A 12598-nucleotide genomic window follows, 5' to 3' on the forward strand; every position below is an offset into this window, starting at 1 on the left:
GGTTTGTTAATAACACGTTTGAGCCATATCTACCGGAAGCTTTTCGCTTCGATAACTATCTTGAGAGTCTGACTCGAGACATCTTTTGTCTAAAAAACAGCCTCAAGGTTCTTAAAATATACGGGCTGATGGGACGAAACGAGGTGATACATCTATTAGAATTTCTACTCAGAAAGGCACTAGTGTTGGAGAATTTAGTCATATACCATGATTTGCCAGAAGAATGTGGAACTCGAGAATCAGCCCCGAGTATTCGTGAGTTGCACAAGAGACGCACATTGCAAGCACTAAGGGATTTACCAAGGGCATCTTCTGTTGTTCAAGTTTCTGTGGAAAAAGTTGAGTTTTGGGATGATTAGTGAAAGAGTAATGTTTGTTTATGTATGCATGCATGCTACTTCTATGTTTGAATTTGAAATGTTAAGACTTGTTGGAACAAAGAGTAATTCATAGATCTTACAAAGAGTAATTCATAGATCTTACCTTGCTAATTTGTTTTTCATGAAACTTATTGCTTGTTTGGTTAGATATTACAATGTTTACCTTTTATGGTTTTGTTTTTTCAGAATTATGCATGATAGATTCTTTACATTATTATTTTATGTATATAGTATTATTACTCACGATTTTTCATATATAACACAAATCCCACACCTTATTTGCATTAGGGCATTTTAATGGAATCAAATTTGAGGCATTAAATTTATCCTTTATGTTAAGATATTTTTTTGAGTAATGATATAGAGGGCGACTCCTCCAATGACTACCCACATTGCTGCCGGTGGAATTTTTTTTAATTATTTTACAAAAATAGCATCTCTTATTATTTTTCTTCTCCTTCCCATAAGTATTACCTTCGGAAAAAAAAATTATCGGCTAAATGGAAAAATTGAGAAGACAAAAGTGATGTAAAGAAAAGTTGAGTCGAGACTAGATCATTTCATTATTGTTATGTTGATATTGAATACTGCATTATTGCGGTTGCTGTCATCGAATTTACCTAATACAAAAAAAATAGAATTTGCCTTAAATGTAGTGTTTATAACACTTTACAAATATCAAAAAAATCATCACAACACAATTGAACATTATAACACATTACAACTCAGTTTAAATAACGTTAAAATTAACTTTAAAACACATTACAGACTGTAAGTTATGTTTCCGACATACCTGTTAACGTATTCAGTATTTGAAGGTACTTAGGGTCTGTAGAGTACTTGTCTAATGGTCCCCCATTACAAAATCGTTCAAGAACTCGGTATCTGAGAAATGGTAGTTTTTTTCACAGTGGTGGTCTTCTTCGTTTTGAGTTTTTCAAAGAGAGAGAAATTTTGAACTCGATCAAACCTTTTGATGTGAACTGTTTTCGATAAGAAAATGCTATGATTTGATCCTAGAGAAGACAATGATTTGATAAAAAATGATGAAGAATCGCCGCGCTTAATATTTTTTTGTCCGCCGTGGCAGCCACGTGGGGAGTCGCTCCCAATATCAACTCTATTTTTTGTTATCAAGTTTTTCATCTTTGTCAACTTTCACACTATCTTAGGATTTACACAAATAAAAAAAATATATAAATAGATTCAAAATAGATAAATTAGTGAAACCATTAGTAACATATATAATTGATTCAGAAAAAGCACAACATACAATATACTCATAGATTTATGCATAGTAATGATAGGGGATGAAAATTTTGAATTTTGCATGTGTAGCGAAGTGAGGTGGAAGAGTGACTAGGCATGATCAGTAAACATAATTTTAAATGTTTATTTCTCTCTCATATTCATTAATAATTTTTCTCTCTTTACTTCATTAATAATTTATTTTTTATATCTTTAATCTTTATTAATAAATTATTTCAAATATTAATAGGGACAATAATAAATCAAATAAAAAAATAAAAAATATATATTATATTTGATAAATATATATTTAAGAGAATAAATTAAATATATTTTTTAATTAATTATTTCTCATTCCGGAAATTTGATGAAATGGCCCTCGTAACAGCCTTAATTCCAAAAAAGGTCCGCGTTTGCTAATGTGGCAAAAGGGCTCTTTTGCCCTGCAAAAAGTTAGGAATACCCCTCGGGCGCCTGCTTTATCGATCATTTACGAGAAATGTCATTCACGCATTTTTATCTAAAATGCGTGAGTTGATTAACGCGTTTTAGATGAAATGCGTGAATGACATTTCTCGACTTTCAATTTACGGAAATGTCATTCACGGATTTCATCTAAAACACGTTAATCAACTCAAGCATTTTAGATGAAAATGCGTGAATGGCATTTCTCATCTTTCATCGTATATATAATTTTTCCCCCTAATTTAAAATAAACCCCCCGATTCACGAATATCCATTTCTCTAAAATGTCATTCACGCATTTTCATCTAAAATGCGTGAGTTGATTAACGTATTTTAGATGAAATGCGTGAATGGCATCCCGTAAATTGAAAGTCGAGAAATGACATTAATGCATTTTCATCTAAAATGCGTTAATCAACTCACGCATTTTAGATGAAAATGCGTGAATGTTATTTCTCGTAAATGATCGGTAAATCAGGCGCCCGAGGTATTCCTGACTTTTCGCAGGACAAAAAGACCCCTTTTGCCAACTTTATAAGGCGCGGGCCTCTTTTAGAATTAAGGCTGTTATGAGGGCCATCTCATCAAATTTCCCTTTCATTCTCTCTTTATTTTTTTTTTCATATTTAATATTTTCTTATAAGATTTATTATAAATTCAATTAATTAACTCAAAATATTATATATTATTCCGTTTTATATTATGGTCTCTTAAATTGTTTTTTATTTATATTTTTTTTGAATATTAATGATTTTAGTTAGATCATTTTGACCAATTCTTATTTTTCATATTATAACTCATTTTAAAAATAAAAAATAAATAAATTATTAACGATATATATATATATATATATATATATATATATATATATATATTATTAGAAGAGAGAAATAATTAATTAAAAAAATTAAGAATTTTTTATATTTATTTTATTATTCTCTTAAATATATATATTTGAAAATATATATTTTGTTATTTATTTGATTTATTATTTTCCTATTATTATTCTATTTTTTTAAATAATTAAGTTAAATAATAAAATATATAAACATATATTTACAAATTAATAATATAAATAAATTATTAATAAAGATTGAAGAGATAAAAAATAAATTATGAATAAAGTAAAGAGTAAAAATTATTAATAAATATGAGAGAGATAAATAAGCATTTAAAATTATGCTTAGTAATTGGTTCTAATCACTCATCCACCACATCATTTCGCTATTCGCTGTAAAACTTTTACTTCCCCTGTATTACTCATTTATGCAAGTGTTCCTTCACTTCCTTGTACTTTTACAATTTTGTAATATAAACATGTGTGGCTGATAGAAGACATTTTTCTGTTGGTTAAAAATACAATTTTTTTTTATGTAATCTTATACTATATTCTGTATTAAAACTCATATATAATATGACACTATTAATATCGAATATAAGAAGGTGGACTTTTTTTAAACGGCAAAAGAAAAAATATTTATATAAATAAAATAGAAAATATCAATTTTTCCGCATAAACTGATTCAAAACAAGTAGGATACAATATAACTATATATTTATGCAGTAAATATGTACATTTACAATCTTTTAATATGTATATATATTTATGTCGGATAGTTCATAGATCAAACCACTTTTTTTTTTTTTTTTTTTGTTATATTTAAACTCATAAATAATGTGACAGGCGGTGGAATTAAAAAAATGTTTTTTTTTTCCGGAAAAAGAGTGCGACTAATCCCGAATTTAACTAGACGATCCGAACATATAACCTGACGGACTCGAAGATGAACCGCCAATGCTGGAAATATTCAAATCTTTTTTCGTTGGTTAGAAGATGAGATAGATCTTTATTTGAAATGAAGCAAAAAATTATTTATATGAATAGTTAAAAAGAAAGATGAAACAAAGGCTGGATCACACACTAAGCTTAATTTTATTTTCTAGACCATCAAATTAAAAAGCCACTTGAACATTGAACGATAAGAATTATTTACTCTGTTATAATATAAAAAAAAAATATATGTAATATATTATCTATTGATAGGATAAGCTGTGATAATATAAATATTATATTAGTTAATTTCTTATATAAAAAATAAGTTTTATAATTAAATAACGTGTAATTTTATTCTCAATCTTCAAAATTCTATTTTCCTTATCTTGGATTCTAAACCTTAACTCAAATAAACAAACGATTCCAAAACTCAAAAAATGTGAGGTTTAAAATAAAATGTTCAAAATTGGCCCCAATAGGAATTTCAATTTGACTCCTCGAACATTAATAAATATAATAACATTTTTCTATTTAAATTCAATAATTTTAAATAATGAATCTTTTCTATTTAATGAAATTTTAATAAAATACAAAGAATCATGTCCATCTTGCATAATATAAATTAAATAATGAATCTTTTCTATTTAATGAAATTTTAATAAAATACAAAGAATCATGTCCATCTTGCATAATATGTACAAATTGTGAATGGTCTAGGTAAGAGTGTTTTTGCAACACTTGTCTTTAAATGCTTTGAGGTAAAAATTTCCGAGAACATATGTATTTATATGTTCTACAATAACTTTTTACAATATTTATTTTGAGGAAAATTGTTAATATTATTTCATTGTAAATCTTAAAAGTAGGAGGGTCAAAAATCAAAGTTAAACAAATTCTAGTTATGATTAAAAAAAATAAAGAAACTGATTAGTAGCATTTGTAAAAACAAACAACAAAGATTATAACGAAAAGAATACAATCAAAAATAGATTATAACTACCTCAATCGGGGTGTTTATTTCCATATAAACCTGTTGCGTCATAAAACCTTCTTCCCCTTCCTCTTGCGATGTAAGGACATTGAATTGAAGACGATGTTGATGATGCTTGCTTATTCCCATTGTATAATCTTTCTTGGTACGAACTCGTGATAATCTGATAGAAAGAGTTATTTTTTAGGACTTCAAGGTTCTTATATTTGTTGTCCTCTATTTGATTTTTAGGATTCTTGCATTTGTTTCCTTCAGTATCAGCTTTGGTATCCTCTATATTTGTCTTGTTATCCTCAGCTTCAACTTGATTAGTCTGTGTATCTTCCTCTCTGGTTTCTTCTACTACAGCTTGATTTGTTTGAGAATCAACTTACTTCTTCTTCCTAAACCTCTATTTCATTACAACATTTTCTCTTCTTTATTAGAGTCTCATTTACCCTCTTTTCTTAAATCACATTATTTTCTTCCTTTTTAGACTCCTCCTTGGCTTCAACTTCCTAATCTTCCTCCACATTTTTTTCTTTGATGTTAGACTCTTCTATTTTATTTTCTTGCTTTTTTTTCTTCCTTAACTTTCAGTATTCTCTACTCTTCTTCCTTAGTTTGAGAACATTTCGTGCTGACATGTTGAAAAGTATTACAGAATGAACACATGTGTGACCTTCACTCATAAGTAATTTCCATGACAACATATTTTCTTTTATGTCAACCACTGTCATTTTATTTGTCAATTATAGAAAAGGAAAGATGCTCTCCTCCTTCAGTAATTGGGTATATATAATGGTCTATCCAATAAACTTTCAAAAGAGCTTCTACATTATACATGTGTGCATGGATATTCCAAACTTTGAACCATATCTAAGTTGTTTCCTTAGATTTTCTTAAGAGGTTCAAATATTCAGACCATTTTTCCATCTTCATACAGTTGAATCCAGTATATGTATGCCCATTTTTTAGAATTTCATCCAGATTTGATCCCTTCTTGAATTTTAGAACGTAGAGATCATGTATATTTATTGAAATTTTCGCCAGTCATTTTTCCTTTCATTGCTTTATAAGTGCCCTTTTGGTGACTAGGAAGAAAACTATATTCTTTATTATGTAGTTTCCCACCACTACATTTTCTTATTCCTTAACACAATTTTCTTCTACTACAGGAAGCAATTTAAATTCATAAAGAGAATTCAGTACCTCCACTTTTGTCTAAATATATTGCCCAAGTAGATTTTTCCATTGTTTGTATGCATGAGGAGCAATTGGGCCTTTGCTGCTTTCCTGCACTTTTCATTAATTATTTCTTCATCTATTCTGTTAATTTTTTCTTTTCAGTTTCTTTGATTCCTTTAAGAACAAAGTCATGCATTTCTTTCACTTTGTTGTTTTTCATTTTACCTATATTCCAATAAGACTTTAAAACATGGGATTAAAGTCAGAGCAAAAATTTTGAACGACGACCTTGTTCAAACCCTAGACGATGTTTATTTATTTCGCAACTTATAACCCTAGATGATTTTTCCTCGATGTGCCAAACGTGTCAGATGTCTCAGTCGTGCCGATTGTGCCGATGATCTTTACTCCGACCACGTTTCCTTTAACAAACTACAAAATCAACTAAATCGTGTGATTGTACCGATTGTGTCGATCGTGCCGACGATCTTGATTCGGATGTGATTCTTGTTGAATATGAGAATGTGCAATCGCTGGAAATCTCTAATGCTCTACTTTCTTTAGGGTTTCCTTGTAAAGTAAAGAATTTTTATTTTTATTTTTATTTTCGTGTGACAGGCTCGAACCCAATATTTCACAAGGAGGTTAAGGATATTCACCTCTTATTACTGTTAATTAGTCTAGAAGAGGGGATACAAATGGACAACGGATTAAGCTGTTACGAGGGATTATTAGAGTTAGGTTTCTTAACCCTAAAGTAAGCTGACGGGTAGACGTAACAGTTATTAATAAGGCAGTTAGCCAAAATATGGAATAATTGATTAATTGAGAATAAATAATTATTTATATGGAAATAAATAATTATTAATAAGGTAGTAGCTAAAAATGTGAGATTGACGGGAAATTGATTATGGCAGCTGGAGAGTATATAAGGAAGGGATATAATCTACTGAATATTCGGCTGAGGAATTGATTATGGTAGATGGAGACTATATAAGGAAGAGATCCTGATCCGTAGAAAACACAAGACATTATTCGAGAAATTTCCAGATCAACTTCTCTCTATCTTCTTCATTCCTCCCATTGTATTCACCCTAGTTGTTAGGTTTTATCTCTCTTCTATCAATTCAAATATTATCTTATATTCTCTTCGTTCTTCATTCTATTTCTATTATTTATGTCATTTCAAGATATATATACCTAATTCATGTTTAAGGTATATCATTAGTATCAGAGCAACGTTCTTGGAAATATGGTGGAAACACGCATCGTCGGGTATTTGAATGAAATCCGTAAACATAGTCAGACGCATGAATGAATAAAGTGTAGTGAGTTGTCAAAATGAATTTTCCAAAATTCTTTGGAGAATATTTCGAAGATGTCGAAGACTGGATTTATGAGGCAGAAAGATTTTTTCGAGTTAATAACACGCTTGAAGAAGACGAGGTTTATCTTGCGACAAGTCACATGAGGGAAAAGGCACTACGATGGCTAAGGGAACACGTGGTCATGAAAACTCTGAGTAGAGGATTGACGTAGAGAGAACTAAAACAACTATTGTAACGTGAGTTTGGGTCATGTGCAAGGGAGGATTCAAGACATATACAGAAGAAAGTGCAGCCAGAACCGTGGAAGGTAATCGCGGAACAGTGTCAACAAATAACCGACTTGTTAAAATCATGAAGGATCGCTGATGAAATTAAAAGACAGAAACAAAAGGCCGATGAAAAAATAACAAGGCAAAAGTGGGAAAACGATCGTCAAAAATTGAAAGTCGAATCCGATGAATTACTGAAAGATGACAAACAACCTAGAGAAGACGTGGGACAATCGACAAATTCAACATCAACACATTTACAATCGACTCCTTCCCCATTGACATATTCGGCTCCAAACAAAGACGAAACCTCTTTTGATGGCGATTGTTATAAAGTGGAAGACACACCTCTTGTTGACGACTTTTTTTATGGAAAGGAAATGGAGACTTCACATAGTCATATAAAACACGACAATCTAGGTCTCGATGAAGAAATCTATGATAATTCAAGTTCTTCGATTATTTATTTGCAAGTCTCCCAAGTGTACGATGACAGAGAGAATGCGAAGACAACCTACGTTGGAAAAGATGATCATTATCGGGTTGACTTGGGAGAAGTAAAATTTAATGAAATATTTGAAGATGTTTTGGGCCTTGAAGATAGGATGTTTTCGTTTGATCCCATTTCTCAAGCATACTTAGCGCCAAGTCCAAATTGCGTCAAGATTTTGTGCTTCGAGAAACCTCAAGATGTTGGATCTTGCTTTTAGAAAATTTTATGGCATAAAACATGGATGAGATGCAAATACTTATTATGGTTTGAAGAACCACCGGATACAGAGTTTTGTAATTGTTCTTATGTCTTACAATTGGGAAATATTTTGAGACAATTTGTGTGGTTTGAAGAACCACCAAATATTCTATGGAAACAATTTTGGCAATTTATATGGTTCGAAGAGCCACCAGATACTTTGGAGTGTCAGCTAAACCTTCGTTTATTGTCTACATAGGAGAATGAATCTTAGTTGGAACCTGAATTTCCAAAATTTGGTTTTGTTGGAAATAAGTCGGCTTCTTTTAATTGTGTTGTTCGTGGTCGAACAAATGTTGAAGGGGTGGCTAATGTTACGAGGGATTATTAGGGTTAGGTTTCTTAACCCTAAAATAAGTTGATGGGTAGATGTAACCCTTATTAATAAGGCAGTAAGCCAAAATATGAAATACTAATTGATTTAGAATTAATAATTATTTATATGGAAATAAATAATTATTAATAAGGTAGTAGTTAAAAATGTGAGATTGACGGGCAACTGATTATGGCAGCTGGAGAGTATATATGGAAAATAATATAATCTACAGAATATTCGGCTGAGGATTGATTATGGTAGGTAGAGGCTATATAAAGAAGAGATCGGGAGTCTATAGAAAACACATTAGACATTATTCGAGAATTCTCTCAAGATCAACTTCTCTCTATCTTCTTATTCTTCCCTCATTGTATTCACACTATTAGGGTTTTATCTCTCTTCTATCAATTCAAGTGTTATCTTATATTCTCTTCGTTCTATTTCTATTTCTATTATTTATGTCATTTCAAATATAAATACCTAAATCTACATTAAGGTGTATCATTGGTATCATATCGACATTCTTGGCAATATGGTGGAAACACGTATCGACGGATAGTTGAATGAAAATCATAAACATAGTCAGACGTATGAATGAATAAAGTGCAATGAGTTGTCAAAATGAATTTTCCAAAATTATTTGGAGAAAATGTCGAAGATGTTGAAGACTGGATTTATGAGGCAGAAATATTTTTTCGGGTTAACGACACACTTGAAGAAGACGAGGTTCATCTTGCGACAAGTCACATGAGGGAAAAGGCACTACGATAGCTTAGGGAACACGTGGTCATGAAAACTCTCAGCAGAGGATTGACGTGGAGAGAGTTAAAACAACTATTGCGACGTGAGTTTGGGTCATGTGTCAGGGACGATCCACGACATATACAAAAGAAAGTGCAACTAGAACCGTGGAAGGTAATCGCGGAACAATGTCAACAAATAATCGACTTGTTAAAATCAGGAAGGATCGCTGATGAAATTAAAAGACAGAAACAAAAGGTCGATGAAGAAATAACAAGGCAAAAGTGGGAAAACGATCGTCAAAAATTGAAAGTCGAATTCGATGAGTTACTGGAAGATGACAAGCAACCTGTAGAAGATGTTGGACAATCGACACATTCCACATTGACACATTCACAATCGATGCCTTCCCCATTGACATATTCGGCTCTAAACAAAGACGAAACCTCTTTTAATAATGATTGTTCTAAAGTGGAAGACGCACTTCCTGTTTAAGACTTTTGTTATGGAAAAGAAATGGAGACTTCAAATACTCATGATATCAAACACGATAATCTCAGTCTCGATGAAGAAATCTACGATAATTCAAGTTCTTAGATTATTTATTTGCAAGTCTCACAAGTGTACGATGACAAAGAGAATGCGAAGACAACCTACGTTGGAAAAGAAGATCATTATCGGGTTGACTTGGGAGAAGTAAAATTTAAAGAAATATTTGAAGATGTTTTGGGCCTTGAAGATAGGATGTTGTTGTTTGATCCCATTTCTCAAGCATACTTAGCGCCAAGTCCAAATTGCGTCCAGATTTTGTGGTTCGAGAAATCTCAAGATGTTGGATCTTGCTTTCAGAAAATTTTATGGCATAAAACATGGATGAGATGCAAATACTTATTATGGTTTGAAGAACCACCAGATGCAGAGTTTTGCAATTGTTCTTATGCCTTACAATTGGGAGATATTTTGAAATAATTTGTGTGGTTTGAAGAGCCACCAGATACTTGGGAGTGCTAGTTAAACCTTCGTTTATTATCTACAGGGGAGAATACATCTTGGTTGGAACATGAATTTCCAAAACTTGGGTTTGTTGGAAATAAGTTGGCTTCTTCTTTTAATTGTATTGTTCGTGGTCGAACAAATGTTGAAGGGGAGGCTATTGTTACAAGGGATTATTAGGGGTTAGGGTTCTTAACCCTAAAATAAGTTAATGGGTAGATGTAATCCTTATTAATAAGGCAGTAAGCCAAAATATGGAATATTAATTGATTTAGAATTAATAATTATTTATATGGAAATAAATAATTATTAATAAGGTAGTAGTTAAAAATGTGAGATTGACGGGCAACTGATTTTGGCAGCTAGAGAGTATATAAGGAAAATAATATAATATACAGAATATTCGGCTGAGGATTGATTATGGTAGGTGGAGGTTATATAAAGAAGATATCGGGGGTCTATAGAAAACACATTAGACATTATTTGAGAATTCTCTCAAGATCAACTTCTCTCTATCTTCTTATTCTTCCCCCATTGTATTCACCCTATTAGGGTTCTATCTCTCTTCTATCAATTCAAGTGTTATCTTATATTCTCTTCGTTCTATTTCTATTATTTATGTCATTTCAAATATATATACCTAAATCTACATTAAGGTGTATCATAAGCACATATCCCTCAAGCACACTTAACCATTAAACTAGACGGATAACTTGTTGCTTGATGGACTCGAACTCAAGACTTTATGAAGGCTGATAATATTCACCTCTTGTTTCCACTAGGCTAGAAGAGGGGATTAAAAAATATTGCCACAAGGGGTTAAGAACATAGCCTAGAAATACACTTAACCAAGCACAAAATTTTCCGCCTAACAAGCTCGAACTTAGGACCTCTTAAGGAGGCTGGAGATATCCACATCTAGTTGACACTAGGCTAAAAGAGGGGATAAAATATAGCCACGAGGGGGTTAAGAACATAGCCCGTAAACATACTTAACTATTTAACCAATTGTAAAATTTGCCACATGACGGGCTCAAACCTAGGACCTCTAAAGGAAGTTGGGACATCCACTTCTTGATGTCGTTAGGTTAGAAGAGAGGATTAATTAAAAATATGACCACAAAGGAGTTAAACACATAGCTCACAAACACAGTTAATCATTTAATTAGGCACATAACTTGTCACCTAACGGACTCGAACTCAAGAATTCTCTAAGAGATTTGGGATATCCACCTTTTATTGCCGCTAAGCTAGAAAAAATTAATTATCTAAAATTAATTATCTAAGTAAGAATTTTTGTTTTATAAATGAATATCTTTCTTATTTATTTTATTTAGAAAAGAGTTTTGCTTAGGAGATAAAAAAAAATTAATCTTACTAAAAAATGATGTAAGTTAAAAGTGGAGAACAAAATAAATTTTGGTGTGAAGATTTTTTTTTTTAAAGAAGACATTCTATATTTTACATAAAAGACTCTATATTATTGACTTAATAATTTACTTAAACCATCTCCAACCAAAATTATTTTTTTCAAACTCAAATATTTTATAGTTAGACATCTCAAATTTCATATATAAATTAGAAACAATACATAATTTAAAGTACAAATAATATAATTTAATACTCAAATCACCCACTTATTAATATTTCACGCGTAGATAAAAAATTAAAACACTAAAAAAATGAAGTATAGTTGATTGAGTTTGGTAGTTGATTGAATTTCTAGTACGTTAAAAAAAATGAAAAGAATCTAAATAGAAAAAAAAGTCAAACAACCAGTAGATAGTTTAAAAATATTAATTATTATATATATATATATATATATATATATATATTTATATATATATATATATAAATTAATTGATGAGAGAAATAATTAGTTAAATTAAAATAATAATACTTTTTTATTTAATTTTTTACTCTCTCATATATTTTTATCAAATATAATATATATTTTATTATATAATTGATTCATTCTTCATTTTATTATTTTGAAAAATATAATATATATTATTTTAAAATTTTATATTTATATATTTTGTTATTTGATTTATTTATTCTCTTTATTATTATTTAAAAAATATATAAATAAATTAAAGAACTTATTAATAAATTAATAGATAAAAAGAAAAATATTAATGAAGAGAAATTATAAAGTGTGATAAATTATTATTA

The sequence above is a fragment of the Impatiens glandulifera genome, chromosome 7, assembly GCF_907164915.1.
Source record: "Impatiens glandulifera chromosome 7, dImpGla2.1, whole genome shotgun sequence".
NCBI lineage: Eukaryota > Viridiplantae > Streptophyta > Magnoliopsida > Ericales > Balsaminaceae > Impatiens > Impatiens glandulifera.